Here is a 19305-nt window from a genome sequence, read left to right as displayed (position 1 = left end):
ACTGAGATGAAGGAGATAGATGTAAAAATTTGACAACATTAAGAGGATAAACGATGGTGAGACAAAAAATTGGATATGTGGTGAGAAGTAGAGGGCCTAGTGCAAGTTCTGGGTTCTTTTCTTAAGGCAATAGGTCGAGTATCATATTGTGGTCCAAAAGGAACAGGAGAAGATGGACTTAACTTGATGGGATCCACAAACTCTGCAGGAGTGGTGTCAACCAGCTCTTCAGGTAGTTCAACAATTTTCATAGCACGGAGCACAACCGGTCGAGGAGAAGCTAGTATAGAAGAGAGACCTGGAGGAACAATGTCAGAGTAGTATAAAGAGTCTTCAAAAACATTTACATCCATAGACAAAAGTAACCTTTAGAGAGTGGGATTGTAGCAAATATTACCCTTCTTCATGCGAGAGTATCCTAAGAAGATACACTTGACAGATTTTGGATCAGGTTTACTATGTTTTGGAGAGTTAATATGAACAAAGCATGTACAACCAAAGACTTTTGAGGGAAGTGAAAAGGGATTACCGTGTGGAAACAATAAGGAATATGGGGATTTATGAACAAGAATGGAAGAGGGAGCCTATTTATAAGAAATCATGTAGTAAGGATGGCATGGGGCCAATAAAAGTATGGGACTTTCATGGTATACAATAAGTAGTGAGCTACCTCCAGAAGGTGACGGTTCTTCCATTCTGGTACACCATTCTGTTGGGAGGTGTAGACACAAGATGCTTGATGGATAATGTCATTCTCTTTACAAAAATAGTCAAGATCTTTGAAAGTGCTCTTTGGCATTATCAGACCTAAGTACTTTGATTCTTTTACCAAATTGAGTGACAACCATAGCATGAAAGGGATTAAAAATTGAGGGTATTTTAGATCGCTCTTTAAAAAGAAATAGTCATGTGGTACGAGTACAATCGTCAATAAATGTAATAAAGTACTTGACTTAGGAAATGTTTGAGATATTCAAGGGTCCCCATACATCTGTGTGGATCAACGAAAAAAGGAGAAATACTTTTAAGTTATGGACGAGGTGAGTATGTGGTCCTCTGATGTTTGCTTAGTTGACACACTTCACAATTTAAATTTGACATATCCTTAAAGGTAGGAAAAAGACGATGAAGAGATTGTGTGGATGGATGTCCCAATTTATCGTGCCATAGAATTGTCTTAGTTTCCTTGATTGAGATGGCATTTATTTGAGGCACGTCCAGGTGGTAGAGTCCCCCATGTTCATGGCCTCCTCCAATCACTTGCTTCATTGTAAGATTCTAAAACACACAAGAAGCGAGTGAGATGGTAATTGAGCAATTAAAATTTTATGTTAGCTGACTAACAGATAAAAGATTCAAGGGAAAATTAGGAACAAAAATAATATATATAAGCGGAATTGATGGTGTAACAGATGTGGATCCTTTCCCCAGAACTTTAGTTTCGGAGCCGTCAGCTATGGTAAATGGTCCTCCTTTGTATGACTTATTGAGGCTTGATTAGCCTTAACCCAATCCGATTTGCCATGGATTTTAAAACACTGATCTATAGTGTGGCCATCTTTCTCACAATGGGTGCATTCCCTTCCGTCTATTCTAACAAAACCATTCCTTCCACCTCTTCTTCATCCTCCTCTGTAATTTTCTTCCACAGCCTTGGTTGCAGTCGGTTGATGTTCTCCTATGCTCGGAGTACAAAGTGGACGATACTTTAGTAGGATAAGGAGAAGAAGAGTCTGAAATGCAGAGTAATGTGGTACATAAATCATCAAAGGTGGGAATAGAAGAGGTGCTGGGTTGACTTTTCGCAACTTTGAGATATGGCTTAATGTTTGCTAGGGAAATGGTAGTGGCTAAGGCTTCCTTCTACTTGTCTTGGACAAAGACATTGGTGGAGGTTGGCTTAGCTAGCTTCCATTCTTGAACAAGGCCTCTAAAATGAGCCAAATACTCATGTATATTTTCTCCTTGTATAGTGTTGAACATTCTTTGGAGAATATCATATGACATGTGTAAGTTGTCAGAGCTAGAGTACAACTTAGCACATGTCTCCAAAATTTGTTTGGTGGTGTCAAAATGAATATCATTGTTGGAGACAGGTTCTTCCAAGTTTTTGATTAGCCAATTAATTACCAAAGTGTCATTTTTTAACCACTTAGCATAAGCAACATCTTCTTCATCAATGGGTAGCCCAAGTATGGTGAGGTGACGAAGTAGGTCCCTTGTTATAAAGAACCGTCGAACCGATGTGCACCAGATCAAGAAATTTGATATCCCTTGCAAGGGTATGGTAGTAATCTTAAGAATATCATTTTTGTCACCCCATGTATTCTTCAGACATAAGAGGCCATCCAAGGGTAATAGTGTACTCAAATTTGAAGTAGCCTAAGTAAGCTTGGAGATTCAAGTGCGGCCAAGGCTAGCTCGGGTAGAAAGGAGGAGATCCCAAGCTTTATCAAGTCTTTAGACAAAGAGGGAACCCTCTTGGGCCAGTCAATTTTCTGGCCAAAATTTTCTATAATTAATTCTCTAGTCTTCCTTGTAAAGAATAGCAAAAATTAATCAATAAGCATGACATCAAGTAAGGTAAGCTAACAATTCCGAATTAGATTTTTCCAAGATCATTCCAAAAATATATTTGACTCCAGCTTGAGATAAACCAGTATATATATTCAGTTCCTCATGAATTAGGGAATATATAATTGATCAAAAATCAAATAAAATCAGGCCTAATCAAGAAGATATTGTGAGATATTAAAAAACAAGAACCTTTCTTCATGGATTGAGTCTACCAAACTTTCAAAGGACCACTTCCTTTCTTAATTTGTGCTTGATTATTTTTATTTAAAACAGAATATTCTATTCTTGATTTTCCAAGAACAATCAACCAATTCTTGGCTCTCAAAAAATTCTCCAAAATATCACAAAACCAAGTAGAGTTTTTCAAACAACTCGGTTAATGGAGAAGCTTAGCATGGAAGGTATGTAATTAGATTTCTGAAATCCAGTGGATAAAAATCCACTCATAATAGGCTGAAGATAATTTTCTTCATTAGGAAATATTTTTCCAAAAAAATTCTAACTTTTATTTAGAAAATATCAACATAAACCGACCGAATTTCAGCCAAAAACTTGCAATCCGACAAAATTGCCATGGTAAACTTCTTCTAATCCGAGATGCCTAAATCTCAATATTTTCATAAGATGAAGACAGAAATAAAATCATCTCTTAAACTTCTTCTAATTATCCAAAAACAAAGAACTTGAAGTAATAATAAAAAGAATAAAAAACTTATCTCACAAGCATCAATCTTGCTTCACAAAGAGCTTCTATGAGTAGCTTTGATCATAACTTCTTAGAGCATTCTTTTGACGTGGGGATCCTAAATTTGATGCTCTAATACTGTTAAATTTAGGATCCCTTTTCCAATATTCTAAGCAAGATAAGAGAGAAATAAAAAGAAGAAAAGGGGAGAAAAGCTCTTGGGTACAGAGAAGAGAAGTGCAAAAAGAGAGGTGTGCACCAAGCAAGAGAGAGAGAGATTTACTCAAGAAGGAGTTGTGTGACTTGATTAATTCTGAATTACAACACCTCTATTTATTTTAGAGGAAGTGATAGAGTCCTTATACAATTAACCTTTCAATCTCCTAATTACATTTCATCCCTAACTCTCTAAGATAAGTCTATCATGAAAAGATAACACAATCTACTAGAAGTCTTATATAAGTTAAACTACAAATCTTCTTCAATAACGTGGACATAAGGGAGTAGGCTAGCTCGTGGCCTTAACCCTTGTGGGTCCCACATGATCTTCCAGCTCACATTGATAAGATTACCAGCTCGTGGTATCTTTGTGGGTCCCACTTGATCTTCAGGTCTTCTAACTACTTTTAGCTTGTGCTTCTTATCTTCTTAACTCGTTCTAGCATGGGTGAGGACTCTTTTTGGCATCCCACGTCCTCATGGTGGATCCCACCATCTCGTGCACCATGGTGGGTCCCACATTATAACAGATACTATGTTGAATTTAGGACCCCACGATGGAAACCTCACTCAAGATGAGAGAGGGAGAAGAAAAAAAACAAAACGAGAGAGAGAGAGCTTGGGTAGAGAGGAGAGAACAGAAAAGAGAGAAAAATAGTTTAGGATAGAATGAGATTCTTTATGAGTTGAGAAGTGGAGAGGATTGAACCCTCCAACCAAGACCCCTATTTATACTATTTCAATTACATATAAATAGATAAGATAGGATCCCTAATATCCCTAATAACATCAATCATGATTATCGAAATCTACACAAATCAAGGGAAGATAAATCAATTACATTAATCAAGAAAGATTGCCAAATATTTCAACTCATGTGAGAAGGATTCCAGCTAGTGTGATGACTCATCATGCCATTTCACGTGATCATGGTTGGTCCCACCTACTCCTGTGATCATGGTGGCTCTCACCTTGTAACAATATTATTTGCTGTAGATACTCACATCAAATTATTTCATGTATCCTTATTACTCTAATGGACTTCCATTATTTACCAGTTATCCGTTGCTATACAATTGCATATTTGGTACATGTTATTTGGGGATTGGTCGATTACCACTATTGTTATTGTGTCTCTTTGATTGAGACATTATTTTTGAAGAAGAACTTCTCAGTTGCTTGCCTTGGGTTCATTATTTGCTAACTGTTGTCAGTATTGGTTCATCTGCTATAGAATTTGAATTTCTTAGAAAAATAAAGCACATGGTGGCCTCAACATCTTATCTTCCTCTTTACCCATTACCCATTCGTTATTTGGCATCCTGTTTCCTACCATCCTTTATTTGACTCTCACATACCCCTTTGAGCCAACCCCTTATGTGTTGCTTTGGTTGGTTTACCTTTAAGTCCATTGAGACCTTTTATATGTATCCGTGGGGCTTTTATCACCGTCTTGTGAATGACAGGCATTACTCATGTATCACTGATTTCTATCTTTGAGAGTCGGTGCCCAAGTTGGGACATGGAGGACCTTATTACTACATCTATGTTAATTTTTTCAAACTGGGATCACTGCCGTTACCTCCCAGTTTGAGGGAAAAAATTAGAAGAAGAATTACAAGAAAGAGGTATTTTATTCTATATGTTGTGGTAATTTTAATGTGACAAAAAATGCAAGAAAGGGGGAGCACAAAAAAGGCAAGAAAGGGGGAGAACAAAAAATTAAGTTTTTTAAAGATGAAGTTTTTTTTGCATCTAAGAAGAAAAGTTTGCAGCAAATAAAATTGAAGACCATGAATCTTTTTCATTGCAAGCTGAAGTTATAAACTCCAGCTTTAGGATGAGTGTTGAAAAGAAGATATGAAAGCCTCTTACATGACTCTCACAATAAGAAGTCTTACAAAGCCAAAATTATTATGGAAGGAGGTCTCATAGAAGAGTTTCTATTGAAAGGTGTTTTAGCTATGTTAGGCTTCTATTTATATTGAGGTATTTAATTATGCTAAGACTTATCTTTAAGTGTTAGAGTTTGGGTGTAATTGGGACAAGGGTAGTTTAATTGTAATCGGACTCCACTAGTTTCCTCTATTATAAATAAGGGTTCATGTACTCTGATTACAACAAGTAAATGAAGTATTTCTCTCTCCCATAAATTCAACAACATTTCTAGTAAAAATACGTCTCCAGGAACCATTACTGCCTTATGTTTATAGGAAACACTTTTTAAGCTGAAAATGCTTACCAGGAAAATTTTGAGGTAAGGCAATTTTTGCTAAAACAAATTAATTTCTACAACCACAAGGCTTTGTTAGTACCTTTTTTTCCAGAAAATATTTGAAAGGTATTTTAAGTAAATATACGTCATGAGGGACCATTAGTACTTCATGGTTCCTGGAAAATAATTCTAGCTGAAAATTCTTACCAGGAAATTATTGAGTTAAAGCAATTTTTACTGCAAAAAATTACTTTCTACAACTATAAGGCATTGTTAGTGCATTTTTTAAGGAAACATTGAAAAAGTATTTCTAGTAAAAATATGACCCTTGGAACAAAGCTTCCATACCTGATGATGTTCTCACAAACAACAACATATTTCTTCTGTTGAAAGATTTTCTCCATCCGCAGACCAATATGGTTTAGGCCTGAGTTATGAGCAGCAATGTTGCTATAATTCTTCTGAGAAGACTTACGAAGAGCAAATAGTGCTCTCTGGTGAATTTATGTAGCAGCAGTAGGGAAGTTGGCATTCATTGCCTCGGCAAGTTGAAGCCTTTCCATTGAAATAGAGTGCAAAATTGCCGCTTCACCTCCTATCTCAATTTGCAGCACTGTTTTGTAGACAGCAGTCAAAATGACAATATCACACCACTTCGAAATTTGCAAGTGTTCCTCCAAGTGCAAAGAATTTGAAAGGCAAACCCTGATTGGCAAGACCCTTGAAACACTCAGAGGCATGGAATCATCATGGAAATCAGGATCTGCATTGTGAAGATTTATGGTTGGTTGAGCAATTCCATAGTGTAGACAGTAAAGATTGCTTCAACTGCTTCAACAGCCCCAGCTGCCCAATAGCACCCTTTGTTGAAGATAATGATAAAGCCTCTGAACTTGATAAATTCTGCTCATATACATCATTTCTATCAGTTTTTATTTTCTACTGTTGTGCCCCTTTCTGCACTGCCACAGCAGCAGCAAATTTAAAAGTCGTCATCAACTTAGTGGTCATGTATCCTTCTGTGCATGCCAGCATATATCACCACTGCAACAGCAGAAGCAAAAAAAAATTGACTGTAGCCATCCCACACTTTGCATATATATCCATCCACATTGCCTCATTATCCTGGTTGGCAGCATCAAAATCTTACTCTCAGTTTCAGTTTTCTAATGTTGTGCACCTTTCTTCACTGCAACAGCAGCAGCAATTTTAAATTTCATCATCATCTCAATCTCAAGAATCCAAGAATGGCACATGCAGTAAGAACACTGTTTCTGTTCTCAACAACAGTAATATAATTTATCACATTCCCCTGTTCAGCAAAACTTCTTAGCAAAGAAATCCAGTACTCCACCTTTCTTTCAGGCATATCATCAAACAGCTGCACGGCCTCGTCCATTCTCCCTATCTTCCCGAAATATTGCAAGAAAATTATAGGCCGTGTGCTAATTCCACTGCTTAATGAGGCACCACTAGAAATTGATGGCCATGGATTAGACGCAAAATCAATATGCCCACGTAAAACCGCATCAAGTATACTTTGTTCAGTCTCCACCCAGAAATTGATTATGTTCTCATCAATAGTAAGATAATTCATCACCCATAGAAATTTCTGTATGATTCCCAAACTACCCAAAAAATTCCCATCTCGCATTTCAGACACTAAAGCCTGAACTCCGTCAAAATTGGAGTAACCTTTCTATTTTTGTGTCCAACGGTGCACCCTCAACCCAATTTGAGAGTGTTTTCTTAAAAACAATGAAGGACTAGAGAAAGGAGAAAACGAAATTTGTAGAAAATCGTCTAAAAAACTGACCCCAAAATTCATTGAAGTCAGTTACCCGCTAGGCTGCTGAGAGCAACCGTGAGAGGTGTCAACATTTCAATTCGGAACTCACTGTTCCTGAAGTATTTTCTTCCACCAAAGCCTACCGGACCTTTTTCCGACAGAGCCTCACCTTTTTTGGATGGCAAACAGCAGCCACATGGTGCTTCTCCAGTCGGTGAAGATTGGAGAATTTAGGTCGACTTTTTTCCGAGAAAGAGGTAGGTCAGAAACTTTTCCAGGTGGGAAGAGTCTCTAGAAATATTTCTGTCTCCTATTCAGGAAGGGGTTTTCCTTGCCATGATAAGGGGTTTTTTTATGTCGAACCCAATTCAGCCATTATCGGTGAGGTTTTTGCAGAATAAGCCTTCGATTTCTGATTTTTTGGTTCCCCAATGTCAGATTTCCATGTTAGGGAATTGTGCTATGGTCTTCCCTACTTAGAGATTTTCATGGTCCCCGATTTCGAATTTCTATGCTTGGCCCCTTCCTTATAAATTTTAATGGAAGATTCACGCCTTCCATCACGGCATGCTAAAATTTCTATGCGTATTTCTACCAATGCTAAAAACCTTGCATGTATTTCTCCCAATAGATTGAGTATGGCCAGATACTTTTCTCGGGATGAAAAATCACTCATTGTGTTCCTGCTCTGATATCAAATGTTAAGTACCTAGCCAATACTTACCAAAAGACCGATCTATTAGATAGCAGAAGTACTTAACCTCAGGATCATCACAATACTCTCACCATTTTGAGTTGACATCCTCAATGGCCCACTCTAGCAACACTGGCCTGACCCACTTTTTGAGCCTACCAGTAATTTTAATCTGGCATCTAGGTCACCCCCTCCGGATTCGAACTTGCAACAACGGTATATCTCTAATACAAAGTTGTTATGGTCCCTTGCTTTGATAACTCGGTGTGGGATTGGTGAATCCAGAGTTGTAAGAGAGTTGCTGCTCTCGATTGGGAGGAAATGAGCTTCCTTTTTGCAGTTATGCTGCTATTCTTGGTAAGAGGCTGGGAAGCCCTTGCTGCTCTCGGACAGGAGGGGAATGGCCCCTTGCTGCTCACGGCTGAGAGGGTTAGGACCCTTCCAGCTACTGTCCGGGTTAGGGGCTGAAAAGATTCTAACTTGGGCAGTCCACGGATGAGAGGTTAGGAGTCCCTAACCTTGTTGCTCTCTAGTTTAGCGGTTGAAGAACCTCTAGCCTTTGCTGCTCTCAGTTTAGTGGCTGGAAAACCTCTATCTTTGCTTAGAAAGAGAGAGAGATCCTCTCTTGCTTTTGTGCACTGATTAGAGGCTAAAGGCCTCTTGTTGAGCTTGGAAAAGAGGAAGAAATCCCTCCTTGTTTTTGGTGAAGAGGAAGGTAAAAAAAAATCAAAGAGAGAAGAAAGAAATTCATATTCAAGAGGGAACTTGATTCTAGAGCTCGTCAAGGAGAACTCTGAACCCTGTTTAACCTAATTCAAGACTTGCCTTTTCTCATTCTCCTTCCCCTCTAAGTAGGGTTGACGGCAACATAGTTTTAGGGTTTAATTTTACAATTTTGTCCCTACGGTAATTTAACTTAAATAATGCATAAAACGAATTTAAAACAATATAGAAATAAAGCAATTAACTCAGTGACTCAATGAGCCTCCTTTGGATGACTCGGTTAGTGTTAAAAAGGATAGTCCCACATACATTAGCGAGTATAAAGATCTTGCATTTATTAGTTGACAGAAGAGGTTTCCTAAGTGGCTAGTCATTTTGGGATAGGGACTTCGATCCAATTTAACATGGTATCAGAGCAAGGTTCTCATATGTGGGCATCCACCCAAATTATCCACGTGCCACCACATGAGGGCCTCTACCCAAATTATCCATGTGCCTACACGTGAGGGGGAGTGTTCAAAAGGATAGTCCCACATACATTAGTGAGTATAAAGATCTAGCATTTATTAGTTGGCAGAAGAGGTTTCCTAAGTGGCTAGTGATTTTGGGATAGGGCCTTTAACCCAATTTAACAGTTAGCTATTGAGTCCTCAAAATTTTCATGATGAAAATTCTTTCCAAAAGAAATTTGTGGTATAAATTTTTTGTTCAAACTAATTACTTTCTGCAATCATAAGGCTTTGTTAGTGTATTTCTTGTAAAAATATATCTCCAGGGTCCATTAGTGCCTCATTTATCTCTCAAACACTTTTACAACTGAGAATTTTTACCAGGAAAAATTTGAGGTAAGGGAATTTTTGCTGAAATTACTTTCTACAACTATAAGGCCTTGTTTGTGCATCTTTTGAGGAAACATTGGAAAAATATTTCTTGGAATTTTTTTACTAGAAAGTGCATGTTTTATAGAAAATGTCAAATTTTCTGGATACACTTTTCAAGTTGAAAATTTTACTAGGAAAATTTTGCTAAAATAAATCACTTTCTACAACAATCAGGCCTTCTTAGTGCATGTTTTACAGAAAATATTGAAAATATTTCTTGTTAAAATATATCTCACGGGACAATTAGTACCTCATGTTCCCCAGAAACACTTTTCTAGCTGAAAATTCTTACCAAGAAAACTTTTGGCTAGGCAATTTTTGTCGAAACAAATTAGTTTTTACAACTATAAGCCCTTGTTAGTGCATTTTTAGGAATTTTTGTTAAAGTATTTCAAGTAAAAATAAGCCTTCGAGGAACATTGGTGCCTAATGTTTCCTAGAAACACTTTTCAAGCCGAAAATTCTTATTAGGAAAATTTTGTGGTAAAGCAATTTTTGCAGAAACAAATTACATTTTACAACTATAAGGCCTTATTAGTGCATTTTTTTCAAAAAAGGTTGGAAACATATTTTTTGTAAAAATTCATCTCGTGGGACCATCAGTGCTTCATGTTTCCTGGAAACATTTTCCAGCTAAAAATTCTTACCTAGAAAATGTTGAGTTAAGGCAATTTTTTCTGAAACAAATTAATTTTTAGAAATGTAAGTTCTAGTTAGTATCTTTTTTTTAGGAAATATTGGAAATTTATTTCTCATAAAAATAGTTCTCCAAAGACCATTAGCGACTCATGTTTCTTGGAAACACTTTTCTAGCTTAAAATTCTTACCAGGTAAATTTTGAGTTACGGTAATTTTTGTAGAAATAAATTATTTTGTATACTATAAGGCCTTGTTTGTGCATTTTTCAGGAAACATTAGAAAACTATTTCTAGTAAAAATATGTCTCCAGTGACAGTAGTGTCTGAGGTTTCTAGGAAACACTTTTCTAGAAGAAATTTCTTGCATGAAAATTTTTGAGGTAAGGGAATTTTTGCTTAAACAAAATACATTTTACAACTATATGGCCTTGTTATGCCTTTTTCATGAAATGTTGGAAAAAAATATCTAGTAAAAATACATCTGTAAGGACCATTAGTGCCTCATGTTTCCTAGAGTCATTTTTCTAGCAAAAAATTCTTACAAGAAAAAAAATTTTATGAGGCATTTTTTTTAAACAAATTACTATCTATAACCATGAGCCTTATTAGTCACTTTTTTCAGGAAACATTGGAAATATGTCTCCAGGGACCTTTAGTGCCTCATGTTTCCAAGCATTTCTTGGTTAGACAAATTACTTCTTAAAACTATATGGTCTTGTTAGTGAATTTTTTTTTTTGGAAACATTGAAAAACGTTTCTAGGAAAAAAAATGTCTCTAGGGACCATTAGTGAATCATGTTTCCTGGAAACACTTTTCAACTTGGAAATTCTTACTTGGAAAATTTTTTGGAAATCCAATTTTTGATGAAACAAACAACTTTTTACAACTATAAGGCATTGTTAGTGTTTTTTTTAAGGAAACGTTGGAAAAGTATTTCTAGGAAAAATCCATCTCCAGGGAGCATTAGTGCCTCATGTTTCCTTGAAACCCTTTTAAAACTAAAAATTCTTTCCAATTGTAAGGCCTCGTTACTAAAAATTTTGTGGTAAAGCATTTTTTGTAGAAAAAATTACTTTCAACAATTGTAAGGCCTTGATAGTGCCTTTTTTCAGGAAATGTAGGAAAAATATTTCCAATAAAAATATGTCATCAAGGACTATTAGTGCCTCAATTTTCTAGGAAACACTTTTCAAGATAAAAAATTTTAACAAGAAAATTTTCTGGTTTTGCTATTTTTTCTAAAACAAATTACTTTCAACAATTATAAGGCCTTGTTAGTGCATTTTTTTAGGAAACGTTGGAATAATAATTCTAGTAATAATACATATCCATGGGCCATTAGTGCCTCATGTTTCTTGGAAACACTTTTCTTGTAGAAAATTCTTCCCAGTAAAATTTTGTGGTATGGCAATTTTTTTCTAAAACAACTTATTTCTATAACTAAAAGGCCTCGATAGTTACTTTTTTTAGAAACAATGTCCAAGTATTTCTAGTAAAAAAAATGTCTTTAGGGTCCACTAATGCTTCATGTTTCCTAGAAACACTTTTCTAGCAGACAATTCTGACCACGAAAATTTTGTGGTAAGACAATTTTTTCCAAAACAAATTACTTTCTAAAATTATAAAGTCTTGTTAGTTTTTTTTTCAAGCAACATTGGCAAAGTATTTTTTAAAAAATAAAATACATCTCCTAGGACTATTATTGCCTCATGTTTCCTGGATACACTTTTCTAGCTGAAAATTCTTACCAAGAAAATTTTGTGTAATGCATTTTTTGCTTAAATAAATTATTTAGTAAAACTGTAAGGCCTTGTTAGTTCTTTTTTTTCTAAAAACATTGGAAAATTATTTCTAGGAAAAATATGTCTTCTAGGACCATTAGTGGCTCATGTTTCCTAGAAACACTTTTCAACCTAAAAATTCTTACCAGGAAAGCTTTGAGGTTAGGCAATATTTGTTGAAACAATCTACTTTCAACAACTATATGGCTTCATTAGTGCATTTTTTTAAGAAATGTTGGAAGTGTATTTGTAGTACAAATATGTCTTTGGGTACCATTAATGTCTCATGTTTCCTAGAAATTCTTTTCAAACAAAAATTCTTACAAGAAAAATTGTGATGAAAGAAATAACTTACTACAACTATATGGCCATGTTAGGGATTTTTTTAGGAAACATTGCAAAAATATTTTTAGTACAAAATAAGTATCCAAGGACCATTAGTGCCTTATGTTTCCTAGAAACACTTCTCTAGCTAAAAATACTTAAAAAGAAAATTTTTATGGTAGGCAATTTTTGTGAAACAAATTAGTTTCTACAACTTTAACATTTTCTTAGTGCAATTGTTTAGGAATGTTGGAAATTATTTATTGTAAAAATATGTCTCTAGGCACCGTTGGAGCCTCATGATTCCAGGACACTTTCCTAGATAAAAGTTCTTACCTAGAAAATTTTGTGGTAAGGATATTTTTGCATAAACAAATTACATTTAACCACTATGAGGCGTTGTTATTCGCTTTTTCAGGAAATATTGGAGAAATATTTCTAGTAAAAATACATACCTTGGGACCATAGTGCCTCAGGTTTTTTTGAAATACTTTTCTAGCTGAAAATTCTTAACAAGGAATTTTTTTTGTTAAGGAAAGTTTTTAAAAAAGAAATTACTTTCTACAACTGTAAGGCCTTGTTAGTGTCTATTTTCAAGAAACATTGGAACAATATTTTAATAACAATTATCTCCTGGGACCATTAGTGCCTCATGTTTCCTGGAAACACTTTTCTAGCTAAAAATTCTTATCATGACAATATTGTCAGAGCCAATATTTTCTGAAACTAATTACTTTCTACAACTATAAGGCCTTGTTATTGCCTTTTTCAGGAAACGTTGGAAAAAACTTTTCTTGTAAAAATATGTCTCCAAAGACCATTTGTGCCTCAAGTTCCCTATAAACACATTTCTAGCTGAAAATTTGGTGGTAAGGCAATTGTTGATGAAACAAATTACATTTTTCAACTATAAGGCCTTGTTAGTTCCTTTTTTTTCAAGTAATGTTGGAAAAGTATTTATTGTAAAAATACATCTCCACGGACCATTAGTGCCTGATGTTTCCTTAAAACACGTTTTTAGCTAAAACATTTGACCTAAAAAATTTTGTGATAAGGCATTTTTCGTTGAAGCAAATTAAATTTTACAAATAGAAGGCCTTGTTAGTGGCTTTTTTCAGGAAAGAATTTCGTAAAAATACATCTATAGGGAGCATTAGTGTTTCATGTTTCCTAGAAACACTTTTCTAACAGAACATTTTTATGAAGAAATTTTTGTGGTAAGGCAATTTTTGTTGAAACAAATTTGTTTCTAAAATAATAAGGCCTTGAAAGTGACTTTTTTTAGGAAACATTAGCAAAATATTTCTAGTAAAAATACGTGTCAAGGGACCATTAGTGCTTCATGTTTCTTGGAAACACTTTTGTGGTAAGGCTTTTTTTTTAAAGAAATTACATTCCACTACTAGAAGGCTTTATGTATGTATTTTTTAAGGAAATGTTGGAAAAGTATTTCTGGTAAAAATACATCAGTAGAGATAATTAGTGCCTCAAGTTACTTGGAAACACTTTTCCAGCAAAAAAGTATTATGAGGAAAATTTTCTAGTCAGACATGTTTTGCTGAAACCAATTACTTTCTACAACTATGAGGCCTTGTTAGTGCATTTTTTTCAGAAAACTTGGAAAAGTATTTCTAGTAAAAATACCACTCATGGGACCATTAGTGCCTCATGTTTCTTGGAAACACTTTTCTAGCTGAAAATTCTTCCCTTGAAAATTTTTGGGTAAGACAATTTTTTCTGAAATAACTTACCTTCTGCAACTATAAAGCCTAGTCAGTGTCTATTTTTAGGAGAATTTGGCCAATATGTCTACTAAAGAAACATCTATGGAGACCATTAGTGCCTCATGTTTCCTGGAAACACTTTTCTAGGTGAAAGTTCTTACCATGAAAATTTTGTGGTAAGGCATTTTTTGCTAAATCAAATTACGTTCTTCAACTATAAGGCCATGTTAGCAATTTTTTTTCAAAAAATGTTGGACAAGTATTTATTTTAAAAATAAAAATACGTCTCAAGGACCATTAGTGCCTCATATTTCCTAGAAACACTTTTCTTGCAAAAAATTCTTATGAGGAAAGTTTGGTGGCATGTTAATGCCATTTTTTAGGAAATGTTGAAAACTATTTCTGGTAAAAAAATGTCTCCATGGACCATTACTGGCTCATGTTTTCTTAAAACACTTTTTTAGCTAAAAATTCTTACCAGGAAATTTTTTTGGTATGGCAATTTTTGCTTAAACAATTTACTTTCTAGAACTATAAGGCCTTGTTAGTGCATTTTTTGCAGGAAACGATGGAAAAGAGTCTCCAGTAAAAATATATCGCTAAAAACCATTAGTGCCTCTTTTTCCTGGAAACAATTTTCCAGCAAAAAATTTATACCAAGAAAATTTTGTGGTAAAGCAATTTTTGTTGAAACAAATTAATTTCTACAACTATCAGGCCTTACTAGTGCCTTTTTTCAAACATGTTGAAAATGTTTTTCTTGTAAAAATACATCTCTTGGGACTATTAGTGCCTCATGTTTCCTGGAAACACTTTTCTAGCAGAACATTCTTACCTCGAAAATTTAGTGCTAGGGTATTTTTGCTAAAACAAATTACTTTCTACCACTATAAGGCCTGGTTCATGCATGTTTTAGGAATCTTTGGAAAAGTATTTCGTATAAAAATACATCTCCATGGACCATTAGTGCCTCAAGTTTCTTGGAAACACTTTTTGAGAAAAAAATTCTTACTAGAAAGATTTTGTGGAAAAGCAATTTTTGGTGATACAAATTACTTTCATCAACTATAAAGCCTTGTTTTTGTATTTTTTTTTAGGAAATTTTGGAAATTTACTTATAGTAAAAAATACTTCTTCAAGGGCAATTAGTGCCTCAAGTTTCTTGGAAACACTTTTTTAGTTGAAAAATTAATACTAAGAAAATTTTGTGGTGGGGCATTTTTTTCTAAAACAAATTACTTTCTACTACTATAAGGCCTTATCATTTCATTTTTCTAGGAAATGTTGGAAAGTTATTTCTAGTAAAAAATAACTAGTTATTTCTAGTTATTTCTAATAAAGACTGTTTGTGCACGATGTTTTACGCAAACACTTTTCTAACTGAAAATTCTTACTCAAAAATTTTGTGGTTAGGGATATTTTGGTGAAACAAATTATTTCAACAACTATAAGGCCTTTTTAGTGCCTTTTTTAGGAAATTTTGGAAAAGTATTTCTAGTAAAAATACATCTTTAAGGATCATTAGTACTTCATTGTTCTTGGGTGCACTTTTCTAGTTGAAAATTCTTACCTGAAAACTTTTGTGGTCAAGCAATTTTTGATAAAATAAATTACTTTCTAAAACTATAATGCCTTGTTAGTTGCTTTTTTTGAAATCATTGGCAAAATATTTCTAGTAGGAATATGTCTCTAGGGACCATTAGTGCTTCATGTTTCCTGGAAACACTTTTCTAGTTGAACATTCTTACCAAGAAAATTTTGTGGTAAGACAATTTTTTAAACAAATTATTTTCTAAAACTATGATGCCGTTTTATAGAATTTTTTCAGAAAATGTTGGAAATATTTTTCATGTAAAATACATCCCTAGGGACGATTAGTGCCTCATGTTTCCTCTGAACACTTTTCATTCTAAAAATTCATTCCAGGTAAATTTTATGGTTAGGCATTTTTTGTTGAACCAAATTGCTTTCTACAACTATAAGGCCTTATTTGTGCATTTTAGGAAACATTGGAAAAATATTTCTAGAAAAAATACATCAATTGAGACCATTAATGCCTCATGTTTCTTGGAAACATTTTTCTAACTAAAATTTCTTAGTTGGAAAATTTTGGGTTCAGGCAATTTTTACTGAAACAAATTACATTCTACGATCAGGAGTCACACAAATATGTCTCTAGGGACCATTAGTGCCTCCTGTTTCCTAGAAACACTTTTCTAGAAGAAAATTATTACCAAGAAAATTTTTTGGAATAATAATTTTTGTTGAACCAAATTATATTCTACCACTATAAGGCCTTGTTCGTGTACTTTTATGAAAAATGTTGGAAAAGTACTTCTAGTAAAAATACATCTCAAGTGACCATTAGTGCCTCTTGTTTCCTAGAAACACTTTTCTCGCTGAAAATTCTTTCTAGGAAAATTTTTTGGTAAAGAAATTTTTGGTTAAACAAATTACTTTTTACAACAGTACGACCTTGTTAGTGCATTTTTTCAGGAAATAATGGAAAATTATTTCTTGTAAAAATACATTTGTAGGGACCATTAGTGCATCATGTTTCCTTGAAACACTATTCAAATTTAAATTCTTACCAAGAAAATTTTGTGGTAAGGCAATTTTTGCGAAAACAAATTATTCTACAACTATAAGGCCTTGTTAGTGTTTTTTTTGCTAAATTTTTAAAATGTATTTCTAGTAAAAATAAGTCTCCAGGGATGATTACTGCCTCATGTTTTCTTGAAACACTTTTCTAGCTGAAAATTCTTACAGGGAAAATTTAGTGGTAATGCATTTTTTGCTGAAACAAATTTCTTTCAACAACTATAAGGTTTTTTTAGTAAACAAATTCAAAAAAACTTGGCAATATATTTCTTGTAAAAATAAAACTACAGGGACCATTAGTGCTTCTTGTTACCTAAAACACTTTTCTTGAAAATTCCCAATAAGAAATTTTTGTCATAAGGCAATTTTTGATGAATGAAATAAATTTTTATAACTATAAGGCCTTGTTAGTTCAGTTTTTAAGGAAACGTTGGAAAAGTATTTCTGGTCAAAATACATCTTTAGAGACCATTAGTGCTACATGTTTCTTGGAAACACTTTTCTAGCTAAAAATTCCTACAAGGATATTCTTTAAGTCAGGCATTTTTTGTTGAAACAAATTACTTTTTAATAATATAAGGCCTAGTTAGGGTATTTTTTAAGGAATATTTGGAAAAATATTTCTTGTAAAAATGTGTCTCTAGGGACCATTAGTCCCCAATGTTTCATGGAAACATTTATCTACCTCAAAATTCTTTAAAGAAAATTTTGTGGTGAGGCATTTTTTTCTGAAACAACGTACTTTCTACGTCTATTAGGCTTTGATAATGCATTTTTTTAGGAATAATTGGAAATTTTTTTCCATTAAAAAATCATCTTCTTGGACCATTAGTGCCACATGTTTCCTGGAAACACTTTTTTACTTGAAAATTCTTACCAGGAAAAATTTGTGGCCAGGCTTTTTTTCTAAAACAAAATTACTTTCTACATCTATAACATCTTGTTAGTGCATTTTTCAAGAAATGTTGGAAAACTATTTGTAGTAAAAATACGTCTCCAAAGACCATTAGTGCCTCATGTTTTGAGGAAACACTTTTCAAACTGAAAATTCTTACCAAGAAAATTTTGTGGTTAGGCAATTTTTTATGAAACAAATTACTTCTTACAACTATAAGGCCTTGTTAGTATATTTCTTAGGGAAATATTAGAAAAGTATTTCTAGTAAAAATATGTCTATAGGGACTATTAGTTTCGTTTTTCAAGAAACATTGTCAAAGAATTTCTTGAAAAAATACGTCTCCAGGGACCATTAGTGCATCATGTTTCCTAGACACTTTTCTAGCTGTAAATTCTTACCAAGAAATAATTGTAGAAATTTTTTTTTTCTGAAACAAATTACTTTCTATGACCATAAGGCCTTGTTTTTGCATTTTATCAGGAAAATATGGAAATTTTTTTCTTGTAAAAATATGTCTCTAGGGACCCATAGACCTCATATTTCCCGGAAACACTTTTCGAACTGAAAATTCTTACCTGGAAAATTTTGTGGTATGACAATATTTGTAGAAACAAATTACTTTCTACAACTATGAGGCCTTTGTTAGTTCTTTTTTTTTTTCCAACAAACGTTAGAAAAGTGTTTCTAATAATAATACATATCCAAAGACCATTAGTGCTTCATGTTTCTTGGAACACTTTTCTAGCTGAAAATTCTTACAAGGACAATTTTGTGGAGAACTATATTTTGCAGAAACAAAATACATTCTACAACTAAATGGCCATGTTACTGCATTTTTTAGGAGACATTGAAAAAGTATTTATAGTGAAAATACGTCTCCAGGGACTATTAGTGCCTCATGTTTTCTGGAAACATCTTTCTAGCTGAAAATTCTTACGAGGAAAATTTTATGGTGTGACAATTTTTGCTAAAACATTTACTTGCTACAACTATAAGGCCTTTTTATTGCCTTTTTCAAAGGAAATGTTGCAAAAGTATTTCTAGTAAAAATACAGCTTCAGGGACCATTAGTGTCTCAAGTTGTTGGGAAACTCTTTTCAAGAAAAAAATGCTTACTAGAAATTTTTTATGGTGAGATATTTTTTGCTTAATCAAATAACTTTTTACAACTATAAAGCCTTGTTACTGCATTTTTAGGAAATATTGGAAATTTATTTATAGTAAAAATACATCTCCAAGGTCCATTAGTTTCCCATGTTTTTTGGAAACACTTTTCAAGCTGAAAATTTCATCCCACAAAAATTGTGTTAAGATATTTTTGCTGAATCAAATTACTTTCTACAACTATTTGGCTTTTCTAATGCATTCTTTTCTTAAATGTTGGAAAAGTATTTCTACTAAAAATTAGTCTATAGAGACTATTAGTGCCTCTTGTTTCTAGGAAACATTTTTCAAGCAAAAAAATACTACCAAGATATTTTTTTGAAGAGGCAATTTTGGGTGAAAGAAGTTACATTCTATTACTCTAAGTCCTAGTTACTACAATATTTCAGGA

Source organism: Aristolochia californica, unplaced genomic scaffold, assembly GCF_029961685.1.
Source record: "Aristolochia californica isolate CCGP_79_NKW_82.1479 unplaced genomic scaffold, dmAriCali1.0.hap1 SCAF_8, whole genome shotgun sequence".
Lineage (NCBI taxonomy): Eukaryota > Viridiplantae > Streptophyta > Magnoliopsida > Piperales > Aristolochiaceae > Aristolochia > Aristolochia californica.
Note: the sequence above shows the minus strand (reverse complement) of the source record.